General features: G+C 41.8%; 1 protein-coding gene and 1 non-coding gene across 4 annotated transcripts in view; one reads left to right on the plus strand and one right to left on the minus strand.

The window, feature by feature from the left end:
• Positions 1–17518, plus strand: part of atp8a2 (ATPase phospholipid transporting 8A2) — a 450298-nt gene that overhangs the window by 196707 nt on the left and 236073 nt on the right. The gene's annotated exons all lie outside the window — the stretch shown is intronic.
• Positions 8176–8249, minus strand: trnav-aac (transfer RNA valine (anticodon AAC)). The gene has a single exon. It is a non-coding gene; the product is annotated as a tRNA-Val (tRNA).

A 17518-nucleotide genomic window follows, 5' to 3' on the forward strand; every position in this document is an offset into this window, starting at 1 on the left:
ATGCTCATGGCTCATATAATTTTACGAGCCTGCCTGTGTTTTGTAAACAGTTCAAACGTCTGTATGTTTAACAGTTGGTACAGCACCTCCATGCCTGATGAAGTGTGCCACGTGGCATTGAGATTTAAGTTCTCTCAAACACACATTGCAAGGACCAAGAATGGTGTAAATTCAGAGACTTGCAATGCAGTTTCCTCTATGTGTAAATACAAGTACAGGTAGATAAAGCCATAAAAAAGGCCAGTAGAATTTGGGGGTTTATAACTCGGGACTTAAGAGTAGAAAAGTAAAGAAAAAATGCTGAATTTATACAAAATATTGGTTAGGCCACATTTAGTGTCTGCAGTTTTAGATAGATAGGACATTAAAGCCATGGAGAGTATACAGCATAGATTCACCAGAAAGATAACAGGGATGGAAACTACAGTTATGAGAAGAGACTTGAGACACTGACACTAATTCCATTTGAGCAGAGAAGGCTGAAATTTAATAGAGGTATTTAAAATTATGGAGGGTTTTGGTAGAGAGACTTTTTCCACTGGTTGTAAGAGGTCATCAATTTAAAATTATTACAAAGAGAATGAGGAGAGAGATTTGGAGAAATTTCTTCACACAGAGGGTTTTTAGAGCATGGAATGTTATGCCACAAGGAATGGTTGAGGCAGATACCATTGTATATTTTAAGGGAAAATTGGATATTTTTCAAGCACAGGTGGTTACAGGTCTACAGAGAGACCAGGGCTGTGGGATGAGTTGGCACAGACACGATGAGACATGGCAGCTAACTGTGCTGTAAACTTCCCTGGTTCTATGTTCTGCTAGGTGGGAAAAATAGCATAGAATGGAGGGAAAAAAAATCCTCAATCATATAACTTATTTAACAGTAGTAAAAACAACAACATTTTTACGTCATTGTTTGCCAGATCATTTTATCATTTGTGGGGGGAAAAAAATACACCCTCAATTGTGAAAACAAAATGCACCCTTTGGCACAGTGATCTTGCTGGGGTTGGATGTATAGGAGAGGAGAGCATTTGTGGTAGTGATGATGTAGTGCAACCTGAACTGTTACCAATGGTGACACCAATGTTAATCATTGCAATCATTTTCAGAACATTTTTTAAAAATTGAACGGTAGTCTTTAAATGGATGCTCCAGTTAGTTTTCAAACTCCTCAAAAAGAGCTTTATTGAAAAGATGACAACGAGCTATCAAACTAACATTCTTGATGGATACCGCTGAATGGGCAGTTCATGTACATCAGGATTTTTAAGTTTGCAAGCTTGAAATTCTGGACAATCATTCCCCTATAAGATGTCATCAATCCAGTGGTGGGCAGCAAGAAATAGATTATAAAATTTGCTTCATATATGTTGACTGACCTGCTGTGTATTTCTTGCATTTTCTGTTTTGTTTCAAATTTTCAGTTGCAGTTTTTTGCTTTTTATATATGTTACATGATATATTCTAGCAGAAGAAATTGTGTCAAGATGTTATATATATATATTAAAAAAATCACGTTATAGAAACCGCATGATTTTTATTTCAATTGAAATCACTGGAAATGGAAGTGGGGCAGTTTCTATAACAGGAAGTGATATGCAAACCAAGTTTTATACCCAGGCAGCAAGTTGAAAATCCACCCCCAAGTGTCTTACTCAGCGGCCTTATAGATGCCTGTTCACCCATAGATGTTGAGCTTGGAAAGGTCATTATTTAATGATGGTGGAGTAACTCCAATTCTGTTTGTATTGCATTGGATTTTTATCAGTCTTTTAGCCTCTAACCTTTCTCTTGGCTATCCCTTTGTTTTCTCTCCTCATATTGGAAGTTGGTAAGGCTTTCACTAATAATTGGTTGGCCTCCATTCTTCTCTCATGTCCGAGGCATCCATTCCTCTGTTTTTCTCTATCTTTTTCACTGCCAAATCTCCTCTGATGTTTAACTTCTTTATTTGTGCAGTCTGTTTGTGCTTTGATCTTCCTCGTGCAGAAATGCCACATCTATCAGAGTGAGTCAATTCAGATTTATTAATGCTGATGTTTATGTTCCATTCAAAGCAACGGAAAATATTTGGCAAATAATACTGATCCTTTTTTTAATATTTTTTATTTTGACAATTAATTTTGTGCTCATCAAGGTGGGAAGTTGGTACTCTTTCCACTCAGTGTCTGCATCAGCAACTCCCCAGGTCAGGTACAGGGTAAAGCTGCCTCTTAGAGGAAAGCTTTAATGTAGCCTGTATCTGTTGATTATGTATATTAGAGGGTCAGGGTTGAATGACAAAGGCTTGTGTGGACCTAATAATAGACTTTGTGTGGATGGCGTGCATAATGACCAACGTTTTTTGTAATCAGAAACTGGGAAGAACAAGTTTTGGTGCAAGAGTCCACCAAACACGGAGTCGGAGAAAAGATGAGGTAATTCCACAGGTAATGGTTAAGTAGTGTCAAAATTAGGTTTTATAAATATGAGGTTACACGAGGAAAGGAAGACTCGGAGGTCCTGAAAAATAAGAGAGATGAAAAGCCATCTATTTGTTTTCCGAGCTATGTCTTATATTTTCAAATGCTATCTAAAATAAGGTTTGAAATATTTTGTATAGCTCACAAGTGGATGATTATCTAATATAGGGAATCTCTCAACTACTTCATTTAATTCCAGAATATCAGCAGAAATAGTTCCCTATAGCATCACCTATTTCCTACATTATCAGGAATCCTTGAATTAAATAAAGAGCATAACTTACTTCAGCTGACAGAACAAGCTAGCCCCTTTTTACATGTGTTGTGCTTTGAGGGGAAACTATAAACCTGACAAACTTTGAAATAAGAACAAAACATGGCAGCTTGAACTACCATTATTACAGTGATTGAAAGGCACATAGTATGATGGGATATGATCTATGTGCAGGCCATCGGGTGGCAGGCTATTGGGGATTCTATTTACATTAGCGATTGTGGCCAAGCTTATGTTGATTAATGTGTGCAAAGATGAAGACTGTAGTTTGGAGACACTGTTGGGCATATGCCTTTCTATGAGCTGTGAAAGGACTTGAACTTTTCTCATGGAAGTGAGAAATGAGCCTCTGGTAATTAATGGTTTCTCCTACATTTTCAGACAGGCTTCCCTTTGGGAATATATGCTTAGTTTCAAGTGAGGTATGCTTAAACCATTAAGGTGGTGTCCTTAGAGATGAAATACCAGAAATGTGAGGTAATCACTTTTTGAACAGAGTAGCAATGGGCAAAGTTTTTTTTATGGGGGGGAACTATATACACTTATTAATGTTTGTCCCTCTTAGCTCCTTGTATTTGCTTGCAGTGTGTGCTGTTTTGCTGTCGTAGAGAGCTCTCTGCTACCTCTGTTGCATGTTCTCTGGTTGTTCAAATGTTTTGTTTGTTTATGAAGATGTTGCGATGGTTCATTGAATTCACTGCTTCTAGTTGTTTATAGTACTGGATTACAGAAGTGAATGATTGTTTGTGAGAATGGCATAATCTTACTGGTGGTAATGTTTCCAGATAATCCTGTATCCTGTAAATTGTCATAGTGATGATATCACTTCTTAATCTTTAACATACCATTATTCTTCTTGTCAGCACATAAAGACTGGATTTAAAAAAGCCTTGTTACTTTTTTTAAAATGCTTCAATAGCTCTGTTGATGGCTTGGTTACATGCAGTGCCTGATGTGGTACTTAACAATACATACCAGAAAGTTCCCACCTTCTATCCCCTGTCGATAACAAGTTAGCTGATCCTAACTGGGACTGCAGTTAAGGGGCTACAATTGCAGGGGTGGGCACATCAATTTTTTGGAGTAAAATCCTGAAGCTCTGCAGCATAAAGATATCATATGTTATTTTTATATTTTTAAGCCCATGTCTCCTTGTGGCTTGCTCCACCAGAAAAAACTCTGAGCCTCTCATGCCCCTGTAACTAAGAATATGGATACTAGTAGGTCTTTTTTTTTAAAAAGTCTCTCTCCTTCTGTGTCTTTCACTGTCTAATCTTAATCTCTCTCACTACTTTCCCTCCTGTGTCTTTCTCATCCTTCCCTTCTTACCCCTTTTTCTATCCTCTGTTTATCCCTGCCTTGCCTTATAGTCCTTTCTCTTCTCTTTCCCCCTGGTTTGCTCTCTCTAGTTTTCTCATTCACTTTCTCTTTCTGTTTCACATTGTCCTTTTATGGTTCACTTTTGTTCTCTCATCTGCTTTTCGTTCTTCCTGTTTCTCCTCCCTCCTTTTTTATCTTCTCTCTCCTTTTTCTCCCTGTTCTCTCCCCTATTTTCTTCCTGACAGGATGCCCAAGCCCGTAAGCTAGAGAGCGGGGAAATCAGCAGGCTTTCTGCTCCTAATTGCTGTCCATTGACCCCTGCTGGAAAATATTTTTTTATTTGTTCCCGGGATGGGGGCGAGGCTGGCAAAGCTTCATTTATTACCCATCCCTAGTTGCCATGAGAAGGTGGAGATCAGCCTTCTGCTTGAACCTTTACAGTTCTTGTTGTGATGGTGTTCCCACAATGGTGTTAATTAGGGAATTCCAGGATATTGACCCAGCAAAGAAGAAGGAATATGGCGGTAGACGTCCAAGTCAGGATGTTGTGTGATTTGGAGGCGATGGTGCAGCCACAACATTATTACTCGTCTTTTTTAGTGGTTCAGGTTCTAGGGGAGGGCAGTGCTGTTTAGGTAACGTTGGTGAGTTGCTGTAGCTTAACCTGTAGATCATACATATTTCATTTGCAATGGGCCGATGGTAGAGGGGGTGGACATTGAGTTCTGTGGAAGGGTCGCCAATCTGTCCTGGATGGTGTTGAGCTTCTTGAGTGTTGCAGCCGCACCCGTTCACGTATACGCCAAGTATTCCATCACTCTTGACTTGAACCTTGTAGATGGTAAAGGTGTGCTATTCGTTGCAAAGTACCCAGCATCTGCTTTGCTCTTGTTGCCATGCTATTGATGTGGCTGGTCCAGTTGAGCTTCTGGTCAGTGGTGGCTCCCAAGATGTTAATAACAGGTGACTCGGCGATGATAGTTCCGATCAAGGTCAAGGAGAGATGGCTGAGCTTTTCCTTGTTTGTATCTTGGAACGCATTTTACATTTTTGCATAGAAATTATAAGAGGGAAACAGGCTACTCGGCCCAGCCAATCGATGCTGGTGTTAATCCTCCACATGAGCATTCGTCTGAATCCTTTGTGCCTTTCCTGTTCCAAATCCATTTATCCGCCTTTCCTTAATCGCCGATTTAACCCGTTCTTAAAAGATGACATGAGCATTGCTTCAATCACTAACTCTGGTAGTGCATTCCACAGACTCACAATTCTCTGTGTCAAAAGAGTTTCTCCTGCTCTGAACTCCACAACTGACAGATGGTCCTGGCTGAGCCTGAATGTTCTTCAGCTTGGTGTTGGCAAAATGGAAGCCATTCTCTTTGGCCCCGGCCAAAAACATTTTCCTTTAGTCACTGATCCTATCCCCCTTGGTTACTTATTCAGGCTGAACATGACTGTATTCATCCTCAATGTCCTGTCCAACCCTGAGGTGAGCTTCAAACCCAGACATCTAGTCCATCATTAAAACTAACTAATTCCACCTCCGAAACTTCACCTGCCTATGTCTATATCTCAACCCTGCTGGTGCCAAAATCCTCCCTCCCTCCTTCATCACCTTAAAGCTTGATTTCTCCAGTGCCTAGTATGCAAGTCCAAAAATCCAAAATGATAGTGATAACTGGAAGTAGCACAAGTCATCATCCGTATGTATGATTGACAGCTGATCTATAATTTTCTCATGTGATAACTTCCACACTGTAGTTCTGTTTTCTGCATTCTGCTTTAAGATTGATTATAAAGGATATTATCATTATTGGTTTAATGGTAAGGAAGGGGAAAGAACTTAGCATGTATATAATGCTTTTCACATTCTTAGGATGTCCCAAACTGTTCAATAGTCAACAAATTACTTTTGAAATGCAGTCACATTTGGGAAAAGGGAAAGCCAATATGGACACAGCAAGGTCCCACAAATAACAGAGGTAAATCACCAGTTAATCTGTGGTGGTTATATGACAATAATAGATTATGAATCTCAATGTTAAGGAAAGGAGGTAACCTGACGAAGGAGGTAGCCTCCGAAAGCTTGTGAATTTAAAATAAAATTGCTGGACTATAACTTGGTGTTGTAAAATTGTTTACAATTGTCAACCCCAGTCCATCACCGGCATCTCCACATTAAGGAAAGGTGTGTATGGTGCTTCCCCAATGTATCCTGAAGCCAAGAACATTACTTCACTTCCAACTGAAATCAAGCTCTGCTTGAGAGAAATCCTTTGTTTTACCCTGCCCACTTAGGAAATCGGATAGCCCTTCATATTAATTAGAGATTGCATAATAGTATGAAAACCTATTGTGTTCAATAGTTTCCTATTGTGATTAAAATAATATGTACTTTATGTGATAATTTCCTTCCACCTCTAATATTACAGAAATTGCGTGCAATTGGGGTTAGTGTTTCGAGCACACTGATAAATTGATGCTATGTGTTTGACTTCTCTGAGCACTTACGTAATTTTAATGTTATTCGGTTAGGTTATAATCACGCAGATAAATAGATTTGGTATTGGGTTTTCCAGTAATGTATGTAGTGTTTTGTTCACATTTCAGGCCGTCTGACAAGACTGACTTGTCCTCTTACAAACCTGTATTATTTTATTAGGTGGCTCAGTAGAGTTTGAATTATGGGAGCTGCACCTGTTGCCCAGAGACTAATTGTTTCTACAGCTGACATCTAATGAGTCCTCCCACTACTGGGGGAGAGAAGGGTGCAGACATACAGTTTGACTAACGACTTTCCATTATCTCAGCATGGATTGATTCTGACATGCGAGTCCTCCACATTCATCTTTTGTCAGCTTTACTTGAGCATGCTTGAGAACTGGTTTCTGCCTGGCTAGTGCACAGTAAGGCTGCTGGCTAGAATTTCACTACCTTTCTGAGCCTTGAGCTTAATCACCAATTAAAAAGGTTTTTTGAAAGAAACTGAAGTACTGTGGCATTCAGACAGCTGGGACACTTAGTTCCTAATTAACAGAACAAGCAGCCCATTACCACCCTCCTTGCCTTGCACCATCATCCCTTTTGTCATTTAATCACTCCTGCTCTCTACCCTATCAAAGACCTTCCCTTTTGTTCTTCCCTCCCCCCACCCCTTCCCCTGGCTCTGCACTTGCTTAAAAATTGTTCAATCTTCAACTTCTCCCAGTTCTGATGAAAGGTCATCGACCTGAAATGTTAACTCTGTTTCTTTTTCCACAGATGCTGCCTGACTTGCTGAGTATTTCCAGCGTTTTCTATTTTTATTTCAGATTTCCCGCATCCGCAGTATTTTGCTTTTGAAGCAGCGCATCTACTTGGAGAAAGAAAAGATTATAATCTATTACATGAGTGTTTCATGGTAAAGTTATGCAAATAGTCTTAAATGCTAATAATGCGAATAAGTAGAGTTGACTTTCCATGTGTTCATGACTGTACACTATTGTCTTCTAAATTCTTTCAACTGCTTCACAGAAATAGTTCTGCACACCTGTTTTATACTTTAATCCTTTACCTGCTTCTATTTTCCAGGAGCTATCCTTCCTAGAATCATAGAATCATAGAAGTTACAACATGGAAACAGGCCCTTCGGCCCAACATGTCCATGTCGCCCAGTTTATACCACTAAGCTAGTCCCAATTGCCTGCACTTGGCCCATATCCCTCTATACCCATCTTACCCATGTAACTGTCCAAATGCTTTTTAAAAGACAAAATTGTACCCGCCTCTACTACTGCCTCTGGCAGCTCGTTCCAGACACTCACCACCCTTTGAGTGAAAAAATTGCCCCTCTGGACCCTTTTGTATCTCTCCCCTCTCACCTTAAATCTATGCCCCCTCGTTATAGACTCCCCTACCTTTGGGAAAAGATTTTGACTATCGACCTTATCCACGCCTCTCATTATTTTATAGACTTCTATAAGATCACCCCTTAACCTCCTACTCTCCAGGGAAAAAAGTCCCAGTCTGTCTAACCTCTCCCTGTAAGTCAAACCATCAAGTCCCGGTAGCATCCTAGTAAATCTTTTCTGCACTCTTTCTAGTTTAATAATATCCTTTCTATAATAGGGTGAAAATTGCCGAAACTCGGGATTGAACCAAGGACCTTCAGATCTGTTAGTCTAACGCTCTCCCAACTGAGCTCCTTTGGCCCTGCAGCTTCTCCCTCAGCTTCTGCACTGAGCAACTCCTCATCCTCAGTGATTTCAGTCTCCATTTCAACTAACCTTGCCCTCTCTCCTCTGATTTCACTCCTCTCGTTTTCTCCCTAACCCTCTCCCTCCATATAAACTCTCCTACACATATTCACTGCAACTCCCTTGATCTTGTCATCGCACGTGGCCTCTCTACTCCCATGGTGTCATTCACAGACAAGGCCATCTCTGATCACTTCCTTGTTTCCCTCACCATCCACATCACTCTACCGCCTTCCAACCCCACTTCCTTCTGCATGCACTGCTGGAAAAACTCTCCCCAAGTCAATTGCACTTGTAAAACCAACTGCCTAGCCTTTGACTTTCCATTCACCACAATATTTTTGCAGCTAGTGATCTGCTCAACCACTCCCTCACCTCCACCTTTGATGCCTTTCTTCCCATCAAAAAATTTAATCTCTCCCATCCCGGTTATTCACTCTGGTATAGTTGCCATCTTCGTTTCACATCCAAGGGGTGTAGATTTGAACATGTCTGACACACAACTTTTTTTTTCAAAAAATATACTTTATTCATAAAATTTGCAATACATACAATACAGTTGTCATATCTCATTCCAGATATACACAATACAGATTATCCAATTTGCAGGTTACATCAAGTACAGTTCAATGAACACATTGGACATAATTACAGTTCATGACACTCTAGGGTGCCTCATTGCATCACAATCAATACAGGTGATTCATTACAGGTACATTACATTTCATTACATCAATTTGAATTTTACATTCTGCCCGAGGGGTTTTTCCCTGATTTCAGCCCCTCTATACAGTGGCGGGAAGGCTCTAAACAGTTGCCTTTCCCCACAGAGCCTTTGCGACGGCCGCACCCATCCTCAGTGCGTCCCTGAGCACGTAGTCCTGGACCTTGGAATGTGCCTGCCTGCAACACTCGGTCGAGGACAGCTCCTTGCACTGGAAGACCAGCAAGTTTCGGGCAGACCAAAGGGCGTCTTTCACCGAGTTGATGGTCTTCCAGCAGCAGTTGATGTCCGTCTCAGTGTACGTCCCCGGGAACAGCCCGTAGAGCACAGAATCCTGTGTTACGGAACTGCTCGGGACGAACCTGGACAGATACCACTGCATCTCTCTCCAGACCTTCTTTGCAAAGGCACATTCCAGAATTCCACAATTGATTTAGCCATCCATCATCTAATCTGGTTGGACCACATCAAGCACTATCAGGCCTCACTCTCCTCTGCCAAAATCACCAGACTTCAAGGTCATTCTGGAAATACAAATAACGTACAGCAGAGAAACAGGCTATTCAGCCCAACAGGTTTATGCTCCTCGTGAGCCTCCTCCCACCCTTCTTCATCCAACCTTATCAACATATCCTTTTATTCCCTTCTCCCTCATGTGTTTATCTAGGTTCCCCTTAAATGCATCTATGCTAGTCGCCTCAACTACTCCTTGTGGTAGTGAGTTCCACATTCTTATCACTCTCTGGATGAAGAAGTTTCTCCTGAATTCCCTATTGGATTTGTTAGTGACTATCTAATATTTGTGGCCCCTAGTTCTGGTTTCCTCCGCAATTGGAAACATCTTCTCTACGTCTACCCTTTCATAATCTTAAAGATCTCTATCAGGTCACTCCTCAGTTTTCTCTTTTCTAGAGAAAAGAGCCCCAGCCTATTCAATCTTTCCTGATGGGTATAATCTCTCATTTCTGGTATCACCCTAGTAAATCTTTTGCACCTTCTCCAGTGCCTCTATATCCTTTTTATAATATGGAAACCAGAACTGTTCACAGTACTCCAAGTGTGGTCTAACCAAGGTTCTGAACAAGTTTAACATAACTTCTCTGCTTTTCAATTCTATCCCTCTAGAAATGAACCCCAGTGCTTGTTTTGCTTTTTTATGGTCTTATTATCGTGCATCACTACTTTTAGTGATTTATGTATCTGTACCCCTAAATCCCTCTGCTCCTCTACCCCATTTAGAGTCTTATTTTCCAAGGAGTATTTGGCCTCCTTTTTCTTCTTACAAAAATGTACCACCTCACACTTACCTATATTGAAATTCATTTGCCAATTACGCACCCATCCTGCCAGTTTATTAACGTCTTTCTGTATTTTGTCGCAGTTCCCCTTAGTATTAACTATACCTCCCCAATTTGGTGTCGTCCGCAAATTTTGAAATTGTACTACAGCTTCCCGAGTCCAAATCGTTTGTATATGGTGAACAACAATGGTCCCAGCACCAATCCTTGTGGAACACCACTTCCTACCTTTTGCCAGATTGAGTAGCTATCTTTGACTTCTACTCTCTCTCTTCTGTTTTGTAGCCAGCTTACTATCCATTGTGATACTTGTCAACTAACTCTACGTGCTTTGACTTTAGTCATGAGTCTACGATGCATACCTTATCGAAGGCCTTTTGAAAATCCAAATATATTACTTCTATTGCATTGCCCTTCAAAGAATTCAATAAGGTTGATCAAGCATGACTTTCCCTTTTGAAATCCGTGCTGACTATTGTTTATTATATTTTTGGTTTCTAGATGTTCCCCTATTACATCTTTGAGTATGGATTCCATTATCTTTCCTACCACCGACGTTAAGCTAATTGGTCTATAGTTCCCTGGACTTGTTCTATCTTCCCTTTTAAATATAGGAATAACATTAGCTGTCCGCCAGTCCTTTGGCACTATTCCCTTTTCTAATGAATTTTTGTATTTATGTAATTGTACCTCTGCTACCTCCTCTGCTATCTCTTCCCTAACTTATTTTAGTATGCGCAGATGTAATCTAAGTTTGTTTAGTTTATCAATTATCTTCTCCCCCCCCCCCCCCCCCCTTCTTGTATGTCTTTCCATCTTTTTTGATCTCTTTTTCTAATATAAGCCCACCATATTAATATCCCTGGTAATTACTGAAGCATAGTGATTATTTAAAAGTAGGAAGTTGGCTGAGCGAAAGGCGACAGAGAGTAGGGATAACGGGTAGGTACTCACATTGGCAGGATGTGACTGGTGGAGTCCCGCAGGGATCTGTCTTGGGGCCTCAATTATTCACAATATTTATTAACGACTTAAATGAAGGCATAGAAAGTCTCATATCTAAGTTTGCCGATGACACAAAGATTGGTGGCATTTTAAGCAGTGTAGATGAAAACATAAAATTACAAAGCGATATTGATAGATTAGGTGAATGGGCAAAACTGTGGCAAATGGAATTCAATGTAGACAAGTGTGAGGTCATCCACTTTGAATCAAAAAAGCATAGAACAGGGTACTTTCTAAATGGTTAAAAAGTTAAAAACAGTGGATGTCCAAAGGGACATAGGGGTACAGGTACATCGATCATTGAAGTGTCATGAACAGGTGCAGAAAATAATCAATAAGGCTAATGGAATGCTGGCCTTTATATCTAGAGGACTGGAGTACAAGGGGGCAGAAGTTATGCTGCAGCTATACAAAACCCTGGTTAGACCACACCTGGAGTACTGTGAGCAGTTCTGGGTGCCGCACCTTCGGAAGGACATATTGGCCTTGGAGGGAATGCAGCGTAGGTTTACTAGAATGATACCCAGACTTCAAGGGTTCAGTTACGAGGAGAGATTACACAAATTGGGTTTGTATTCTCTCGAGTTTCGAAGGTTAAGGGGCGATCTGATCGAAGTTTATAAGATATCAAGGGGAACAGATAGGGTGGATAGAGAGAAACTATTTCCGCTGGTTGGGGATTCTAGGAGTAGGGGGCACAGTCTAAAAATTAGAGCCTGACCTTTCAGGAGCGAGATTAGAAAACATTTCTACACGCAAAGGGTGGTAGAAGTTTGGAACTTTCTTCCGCAAACGGCAATTGATACTAGCTCAATTGCTAAATTTAAATGTGAGATAGATAGCTTTTTGTCAACCAAAGGTATTAAGGGATATGGGCCAAAGGCAGGTATATGGAGTTAGATCACAGATCAGCCATGATCTTATCAAATGGCGGAGCAGGCACGAGGGGCTGAATGGCCTACTCCTGTTCCTATGTTCCTGTTTAATGTTTCTGCCATTTCGCTATCACTGCCTGTGAGTTTATCGTGTGTATCCATTAGTGGCCCTATCCTGACTTCTTTTGTTATTTATGTAGAATACTTTACTTTTTTTTGATATTCCTTGATAATTTAATTTCATGGTTTCTCTTTGCCTTAGGAATTGTTTTTTGACTTATTTCCTAACCTTTTCGTATTCCCTTTTGTCATCTTCCCCTATATTGTCTATGTACTTAGTATATGCCTTTTTCTTCAGTTTCAATTTTGCCCTTCTTCCTTTATTCATCCACGGTGTGTCATTATTGGCTAATTTGTTCTTGCTTTTTAGTGGGATGTATTTCTCCTGGACTCTGTTGATCATGGTTTTAAATGTTGCCCACAGATGCTCTATTTCTTTGTCAGTAAATTTTTCCAGTTTATTTTTCCTAGTTCCATTCTCATCCCCCTCAAATTCAGCTTTTTTCCAATTTATTATTTTGGTCTTTGTCTTACTGATGTCCTTCTCAATCTTTCTCTTAAACCTTATTATGTTGTGATTGCTATTGACCAGATGTGCCCCAGTGCTTACATCTCTTATTTATTCTGGTTCATTTCCCATTGCTAGATCTGTGCTTCCTCTCTTGGGCTTTTTACATACTGGGTGAGAAATGACTCCTGCACGCACTATAAAAACTCCATTCCCTGTGGGGTTAGTTAAAATCTCCCATGATTATTATTCTATACCCGTTACTCATTTCACATATTTGCTTACATATTTCTTCCTCTACCTCCTTTCCACTATTAGGTGGTCTGTAGTATGTCCCTTTTAGCATGATCAATCCCTTCTTATCTTGTATTTCAATCCATATGGATTCTGTTTCTATCCTTCTGTTAGTTGTGTCCCTTTTTTCTACTGCCATTATGTTATCTCTAATTAGTACAGCTACTCCACCCCCCCTTCCTTCCCTATCCTTTCTGATTAAGTTATATCCTGCAATATTTAGTTACCAGTCCTGTTCTTTATATAGCCATGTTTCAGTTATTCCTATTACATCTGGTTCCCCGCTTCAGATTATTGCCTTCAGTTGCCCTGTTTTATTTCGGACACTGTGTACATTGCTATACAGGCAGTTTAAATCATCTTTAGTGGTTGTACCTTTTACTTTTACACTTTTTACCTTATCATTTTTCTTATTTGTTACTCCTGTTGAGTTTGTTTCAGATATTTTGTTGTTTCCTAGACCTGGAATATTTATGGTTTCTACAACGCTGCCCTGGACTTCACTCTGGTCCCTTTATCTTACTCTTGTTTTATCTTTCTTATATTTTTGCCTGAGCCACCCCCCCGCCCCCCCCCCCCCCCAACATTTATCGGTTTAAAGTCTTATTAACCACCCTATTTATCCTTTCCGTCAGGATCTTGGTCAATGCCTGGTTCAGGTGCAGTCCATCCTAATGGTACAGCTCCTTCTTGCCCCAGCACTGGTGCCAGTGTCCCATGAAAAGGAACCCCTCTTTGCCCCAATCCTTCAACCACGTGTTTACTTTCCTGATCTGTTTGTCCCTATGCCAATTCGCACGTGGCTCAGGTAATAATCCTGGGATTACTACCCTGGAGGCCCTGCTTTTCAATTTAGTTCCTAACTCCTGATACACTCTCCCTATTCTTTCCTATGGCGTTGATTCTGACATGGATTACTACAACTGGACTCCCCCCCCACCCCCCCCCTCTCCCCCAACCCACCCTCCCCCAAGATTCTTTTCCAGCTGTTTTGAGATGTCCCTTACCCGAGCAACGCAGTTCAGCAACGCACCCTTTGGGACATTTGATCCTGACTGCAAAGAATTGTATCTATCCCTCTAATTATTGAATCTCCTATAACTACCACCTATCCACTCTGCACCTCCTTCCCTTGGACAGCCTCCTGCTCCAGGGTGCCTTGGTCAGCTTTCTGGAGTGCAAAGATAACTCCCAGTTTCTTTTTTCCATTACTAAGCACCTCCTTAAATCTCACCCTCATGCCCCCTCCACCCTCACCTCCAATAACATGTGCGAGGAGCTCATGGACTTCTTTGTCACTAACATTGAAAGCATCCATTCAACTACCACTGCTTCTCCATTTCCCCTACCCCATTCCCACTCAACTCCTGACCACCAAACTTGCATCTCTTGCCCCCATGCTAGCTGACATTGTAAATGGCACCCTCTCATCATGTACTGACACCCTCCATTTCAAACCTGCTGTCATCAACCCATCCTCGCCCCTTCTTGTGAACAGCTACCCCATCTTGAACCCCCCTTTTCTCTCCAAAGTCCTTGAACATGTCGTTGGCTCCCAAATTCATGCCTATTTTCCTCAACTCCCTGCTTGAATCTCTTCGGTCAGGTTTCTGCCCCTGCCGCAGCACACATGTCCGTAAGTGAAGTCACAAATGACATCCTCTGTGAATGTAACTGTGATGCATTATCCCTCTGCAGCCTAAGACTTGGTAGACCACATCATCCTCCTCCAATGCGTACAGCTCAGTGGGACTGCCCTCGCTTTTAGAATCATAGAATCATGGAATGGTTACAACCTGTGCTGGCTCTCTGCAAGAACAATCCAGTTAGTCCCACTCCCCCCCCCCCCCCTTTCCACGTAGCCCTGCAATTTTTTTCCTGTCAAGTACTTACCCAATTCCCATTTGAAAGCCACGATTGAATCTGCCTCCACCACCCTTTGAGGCAGTGCATTCCAGATCATAACTACTCGCTGCGTAAAAAAGTTTTTCCTCATGTCACTTTTGCCATTCACTTCAAATCTGTGTCCTCTGGTTCTCGACCCGTCCGCCGATGGGAAGAGTTTCTCTCTATCTACTCTATATTGACCCCTCATGATTTTGTACACCTCTATCAAATCTTCACTCAACCTTCTTTGCTCTAAGGAGAACAACCCCAGCTTCTCCAGTCTATCCACGTAACTGAAGTCCCTCATCCTTGGAACCATTCTAGTAAATCTCTTCTGCAACCTCGCTAAGGCCTTCATTATCCTTCCTAAAGTGTGGTGCCCAGAATTGGACACAATACTCCAATTGTGGCCGAACCAGTGTTTTATAAATGTAGATCATAACCTCCTGGCTTTTGTATTCTGTGCCTCTATTTATAAAGGCCATGATCCTGTATGCTTTTTTAACTGCTTTATCATCCTGACCCGCCACCTTCAGCGACCTATGCACATGTACCCCAGGTCTCTCTGCTCCTGCATCCCCTTTAGAATTGTACCCTTTAGTTTATATTGCCTCTCCTCATTCTTCCTACCAAAATGTATCACTTCGCAGATGTATGGCAATGGGAGAAAAAAAGCTGGAGGTTATCTTTGTTTTTCAGGATGATGCTGGAGTAGTGGGTTGTGTTAGCAGTGAGAGTAAGGCCCTGATAGTGCTTGATGTGGTCCAACCAGATCTGATGATAGATGGCTCAAGTCTGCACCCCTTGGTCTTGAGGGGGCCATACCAAGGGGAATGAATGGGATGGGAGAGATTAAAGATTTTGCTGGGGATGAGGGCATCAAAGGTGGAGGTGAGGGTGTGATTGAGCAAATGGAGTGTTTCAGAGTTATTGTGACAAAAGGAAGGCCAAAGGTTAGGCAGTTGGGAGTTTGAAAGTGAAGTTGTAAGTGACTAGGGAGAGTTTTTTCTATGGTTGGATGGAGAATTAAGTCAGGTTTGAAAGTCAAGTACGCTGGAATATTTAGTTCCCAACCTTCGTCACCGTACAACCACATCTCTGTAATGGCTACTAGATCAAACCCGTTTATCTCAATTTGTGCCATTAATTTGTCTATCTTGTTACGAATGCTTCATGCATTAAGATAAAGCACCTTTAATTTTAACTTTTTACTACCTTTCCCTGATTTGACCTTATTCACTGATGCACTGTTAAACTTGTCTGCGATAGAGACCATGGGAGTAGAGAGGGCAAGATGTGTTGAGGTGGAGATTGAAATCATCAAGGATGAAGAGTCACTCGGTGCAGAGGATGAGGAAGGATATCTCAGAGAAACTATGAATGGCCTTTGGGAGGTGGCAGACAGCAGGATTTTAAAGGAGAGGCAAGAGGGTGGAACAAGGTGAGGTGCTTGAAGGAGGGGAAGGTACCGTAGGAGTAGGCAGTGAGACCAAGGTGTGATTTAGGGATATGAGCAACAACATCACTGTTGAAGTTTGGGCGGAGCAGATTGTGGAGTGTATAGCGAGGCAGCCAGGCTTCAGGAAGAGACAAGGTGTCGCCACCTGTGAGACAAGTTTCTATCAAAGCTAAGATGTCAATACAGTCGTGCACAATATGGTCACAGATGGCAAGGGCTTTATTCGCGAGTGAACAGACACTTTGGAGGGAAATGTGGAGAGGACTAGTGATAGTTGATCTGCTGGCTGAGTCCAAGGGGGCAATGGTGGGATGAGCAGGATGGGAAGGATTTTTTTTTGGACAGGAGGGTCAGCGAGAGGTGGATGGCAAGTTGGAGTTGCTGTTCGTGGAGGCAATGACAGGTGCCTCGATGGGCCCTTTAGAGAATGCTGAGACTTGGATATGAATGTAAAAGGTATGATCAGTAAGTTCGCTGATGATACAAAAATTGGTAGGGTGGTAAATAGCGAGGAGGATAGCCTCAGTCTGCAGGACGATATAGATGGGTTGGTCAGATGGGCGGAACAGTGGCAAATGGAATTTAACCCGGAAAAGTGCGAGGTGATGCACTTTGGAGGGACTAACAAGGCAAGGGAATACACAATGAATGGGAGGACCCTAGGCAAGACAGAGGGTCAGAGGGATCTTGGTGTGCAAGTTCACAGATCCCTGAAGGCGGCGGAACAGGTAGATAAGGTGGTAAAGAAGGCATATGGGATACTTGCCTTTATTAGCCGAGGCATAGAATATAAGAGCAAGGAGGTTATGATGGAGCTGTATAAAACACTGGTTAGGCCACAGCTGGAGTACTGTGTGCAGTTCTGGTCGCCGCACTACAGGAAGGATGTGATCGCTTTGGAGAGGGTGCAGAGGAGATTCACCAGGATGTTACCAGGGCTGGAGCGCTTCAGCTATGAAGAGAGACTGGGAAGATTGGGTTTGTTTTCCTTGGAGCAGAGGAGGCTGAGGGGGGACATGATTGAGGTGTACAAAATTATGAGGGGCACAGATAGGATGGATACTAAGGAGCTTTTTCCCTTCGTTGAGGGTTCTATAACAAAGGGACATAGATT

The sequence above is a fragment of the Heptranchias perlo genome, chromosome 6, assembly GCF_035084215.1.
Source record: "Heptranchias perlo isolate sHepPer1 chromosome 6, sHepPer1.hap1, whole genome shotgun sequence".
NCBI lineage: Eukaryota > Metazoa > Chordata > Chondrichthyes > Hexanchiformes > Hexanchidae > Heptranchias > Heptranchias perlo.